Source organism: Hoplias malabaricus, chromosome Y, assembly GCF_029633855.1.
Source record: "Hoplias malabaricus isolate fHopMal1 chromosome Y, fHopMal1.hap1, whole genome shotgun sequence".
NCBI lineage: Eukaryota > Metazoa > Chordata > Actinopteri > Characiformes > Erythrinidae > Hoplias > Hoplias malabaricus.
The window spans coordinates 30,849,018-30,854,061 of NC_089820.1; positions in this window are offsets into that span (position 1 = coordinate 30,849,018).

Below are 5,044 nucleotides of genomic sequence, written 5' to 3' on the forward strand. Positions count from 1 at the left end.
GCCCCGAAGGGCTCTGCGATCGGCCAAAGGTTATCTAGAGTCACCAAAGCGGACCCGACCGGAGTCGGGAGGGGGTTTTTTGGTTCTGATAAATGCACGTATCCGTGGGGGGCGCCGAGGGGGGAAGGTGAACCAGTCACCGACCACCTCGAAACGGCACCCCCACTTCCAACGCTTCGTTTGCATGTATTAGCTCTGGAATTACCACAGTTATACCAAGTAACGTGTGGAGCGATCAAAGGAACCATAACTGATTTAATGAGCCATTCGCAGTTTCACTGTACCAACGCCCGTGTGTACTTAGACTTGCATGGCTTAATCTTTGAGACAAGCATATGATACTGGCAGGATCAACCAGGCCGATCCCTCTGGTACTCAAACCCGGCTTGGGGAAAGAGAGAGAGTCGGTGGTGCGTGGAACTCGACCCCCCCGAAGGAGGAAGAGACGCGCACCGCGGAAAGGCTTTTCGAACGAGACCCCCCGGAGGTGGGTCTGCAATCGGGGGTTTGACTACTTGGAAAATGTACGATTCAAGGCCCGGACGGTGCAGGCTAGGGGCCGGTTCCTTCCCTCAATAGGATCCCGACCCTAAGGCACCACCGACTCGGACCTTTTAACGGACCCAAACTGCGGTGGAAATTAGACCGACGGATCGGCTAAGTCTCCCTCGGAACGATTCTGGGACAAGCGGACCCCCTGTTACGGGGGGTCCACGAGCCATGGAGGCTGGAGCACGTGGCGGGGAGGATCGTTCTAAAAGCCGGTATTATTTCGGATTAGAAGCCTGCCCCTGGTGCTCCGGGTATGCCGCATTTCGAACGGGCGTAAAGGACGTCCGTTTAAGGGAAGAGAATGGAAGAGAATTTCCTGGCCCCCTCAAAGCGCGAGGAGGTCGGCATAGGTTTTACGGTACGCCCCCCCCGGAGCCGTCTGATGTTCAGAAGACGAAGGGTTTTGCCCCCAATCTCGTAAGGTCGAGGGCTCACCACCGAACTTCCAGCCGCGGTCCTTGGTAGGACCGATACGCGGACAAGCCGCAAAATCCTGGCCCCCTCGCAGTGCGAGGAGGTCGGCAAAGGTTTTACGATTCGCCCCCCGGAGCCTACGGTTAGTTTTCTCGATTTAAGAAGACGAAGGGGGTCGGGGCCCGGGAACCGTAAACCGAGCGCCTCTTCCCCTGCGAACTTCCAGCCGCGGTCCTTGGTAGGACCGATACGCGGACAAGCCGCAAATCCTGGCCCCCTCGCAGTGCGAGGAGGTCGGCAAAGGTTTTACGATTCGCCCCCCCGGAGCCTACGGTTAGTTTTCTCGATTTAAGAAGACGAAGGGGGTCGGGGCCCGGGAACCGTAAACCGAGCGCCTCTTCCCCTGCGAACTTCCAGCCGCGGTCCGTTTAAAAAGACCGATCCGTGACACCTCTAATGCGCTCTTTGCCTCCGGCCGTTTCCAGCGCGGGGGCCCGGTGGTGCGCTCCCAAGTCCCCGCGGAGGGGAAAATCTGGGAGATCCCACATTAGACCAAGCGGAACGCCGGTCTTCGCCTCGGGGGTTTGTATGCCCCTTTCGACTCGCGCACGGGCAAGAGTTAGGTTAGGAACGGGGACAACTGCCGGCGGGCGGCCCGTCGCACCCACCCCGCAAGTGGGCAGGTGGTCGGTGGCCTGTGGACCCGCCGCTCGGATTCGTTTATAGTAGGAACCATAACGGGGTACAACCCTCATACGCTCGACCCCCTCACGCCCAGAGAAGTGTTCACCTCCCTGGGCATATATCGAACGAATCATCGGGATTGAAGGGGAGGCCACCCAAACCATCCCCTTAGCCCAGAGGGGTGCCAGTCCTCGGGCTTCGGTATTCGCATCACCGGGGTCTATGGAGGTCTCGACTTAGGTTTTGAAAACCTCCAGAGGGGGGGCCGGATTAACCACCACCCTAGCCCAGAGGGGTGCCAGTCCTCGGGCTTCGGTATTCGCATCACCGGGGTCTATGGAGGTCTCGACTTAGGTTTTGAAAACCTCCAGAGGTGGGGCCGGATTAACCACCACCCTAGCCCAGAGGGGTGCCAGTCCTCGGGCATGTCACTTCGCATCACCGGGGTTCTATGGAGGTCTCGACTTAGGTTTTAAAAACCTCCAGAGGGTGGGGGCATATCTTATCCCCACCCTAGCCCAGAGGGGTGCCAGTCCTCGGGCATGTCATTTCGCATCACCGGGGTCTACGGAGGTCTCGACTTAGGTTTTGAAAACCTCCAGAGGGTGGGGGCATATCTTATCCCCACCCTAGCCCAGAGGGGTGCCAGTCCTCGGGCTTCGGTATTCGCATCACCGGGGTCTACGGAGGTCTCGACTTAGGTTTTGAAAACCTCCAGAGGGTGGGGCCTGACTTACCACCAACCCTTAGCCCAGAGGTGTGCCACTCCTCGGGCATGGAATTCGCATCAACGGGGTCTACGGATGTCTCGACTTAGGTTTTGAACACATCCAGGGAAGCAGAGCGGACATTCCCATTATTTCAAGCCCATCGGGAAGCCACTCCTTTGGGCATAGCGTTTCGCATCGCTGTTACCCAAACTTACGTCTGATTTAATGCCTCCCTAATATCCCGACGGCACCAGGCTGAGAAACCATATGCCCACAGGATTTGAGGCGTTGGAACCTCGTTCGCATAGCCGACAACGATGAACCTCCCTCGGACTCGCTACGAGGCTTGAGGAGGGTCCTGATTTTCTTAAAATCTCAGGTGAGGGACTTAGAAAATTTTCACTTTAAAACCACAGACCTCCAGAGGAGAGACCGGGCTTATCACAACCTTAGCCCAGAGGGCGTCACTCCTCGGGCATGTCACTTCGCATCACCGGGGGTCCATGGATGTCTCGACTTAGGTTTTGAACACATCCAGAAGGGGGGGCCGGATTAACCACCACCCTTAGCCCAGAGGGGTGCCAGTCCTCGGGCTTTAAATTCGCTTCGCCGGGGTCTATGGAAGTCATTTTTTAGACCTCCAGAGGGGAGGCAACCCAAACCATCCCCTTAGCCCAGAGGTGTGCCACTCCTCGGGCTTGTGTATTCGCATCACCGGGGTCCATGGAAGTCATTTTAGACATCCAGAGGGGAGGCCACCCTAACCATCCCCTTAGCCCAGAGGGGTGCCAGTCCTCGGGCTTTAAATTCGCTTCGCCGGGGTCTATGGAAGTCATTTTTAGACCTCCAGAGGGGAGGCAACCCAAACCATCCCCTTAGCCCAGAGGTGTGCCAATCCTCGGGCTTGTGTATTCGCATCACCGGGGTCCATGGAAGTCATTTTAGACATCCAGAGGGGAGGCCACCCTAACCATCCCCTTAGCCCAGAGGGGTGCCAGTCCTCGGGCTTTAAATTCGCTTCGCCGGGGTCTATGGAAGTCATTTTTAGACCTCCAGAGGGGAGGCAACCCAAACCATCCCCTTAGCCCAGAGGTGTGCCACTCCTCGGGCTTGTGTATTCGCATCACCGGGGTCCATGGAAGTCATTTTAGACATCCAGAGAGTGGGGCCGGTCTTACCACCACCCTTAAGCCCAGAGGGCGTCACTCCTCGGGCATGAAATTCGGATTACCGGGGTCTATGGATGTCTCAACTTAGGTTTTGAACACATCCAGAGGGGAGGCCACCCAAACCATCCCCTTAGCCCGGAGGTGTGCACCTCCTCGGGCTTCAAATTCGAATCACCGGGGTCCATGGAAGTCATTTTAGACATCCAGAGAGTGGGGCCGGTCTTACCACCACTCTTAGCCCAGAGGGCGCCACTCCTCGGGCATGAAATTCGCATCACCGGGGTCCATGGAAGTCAGTTTAGACCTCCAGAGAGTGGGGCCGGTCTTACCACCACTCTTAAGCCCAGAGGGCGTCACTCCTCGGGCATGAAATTCGGATTACCGGGGTCTATGGATGTCTCAACTTAGGTTTTGAACACATCCAGAGGGGAGGCCACCCAAACCATCCCCTTAGCCCGGAGGTGTGCACCTCCTCGGGCTTGAAATTCGAATCACCGGGGTCCATGGAAGTCAGTTTAGACCTCCAGAGAGTGGGGCCGGTCTTACCACCACCCTTAAGCCCAGAGGGCGTCACTCCTCGGGCATGGAATTCGCATCAACGGGGTCTACGGATGTCTCGACTTAGGTTTTGAACACATCCAGGGAAGCAGAGCGGACATTCCCATTATTTCAAGCCCATCGGGAAGCCACTCCTTTGGGCATAGCGTTTCGCATCGCTGTTACCCAAACTTACGTCTGATTTAATGCCTCCCTAATATCCCGACGGCACCAGGCTGAGAAACCATATGCCCACAGGATTAGAGGCGTCTGAACCCCTTTCGCATAGCCGACAACGATGAACCTCCCTCGGACTCGCTACGAGGCTTGAGGAGGGTCCTGATTCTCTTAAAATCTCAGGTGAGGGACTTAGAAAATATTCACTTTAAAACCACAGACCTCCAGAGGAGAGACCGGGCTTATCACAACCTTAGCCCAGAAGGCACCACTCTTCGGGCATGTCACTTCGCATCACCGGGGTCCATGGAAGTCTCGACTTAGGTTTTGAACGCATCCAGAGGGTGGGAGCCGGACTTACCACCACCCTTAGCCCAGAGGGCGTCACTCCTCGGGCATAAAATTCGGATAACCGGGGTCCATGGAAGTCAATTTTGACCTCCAGAGAGGGGGGGGGCCTGGCTTACCACCACCCTAAGCCCAGAGGGCGTCACTCCTCGGGCATGAAATACGCTACACCGGGGTCCATGGAAGTCAGTTTAGACCTCCAGAGAGGGGGGGGGCCGGGCTTACCACCACCCTTAGCCCAGAGGGCACCACTCCTCGGGCTTGAAATTCGCATCACCGGGGTCCATGGAAGTCTCGACTTAGGTTTTGGAAACCTCCAGAGGGGGGGCTGCACTTACCACCACCCTTAGCCCAGAGGTTCATCACTCCTCGGGCATGAAATTCGGATAACCGGGGTCCATGGAAGTCAGTTTAGACCTCCAGAGAGTGGGGCCGGGCTTACCACCACCCTAA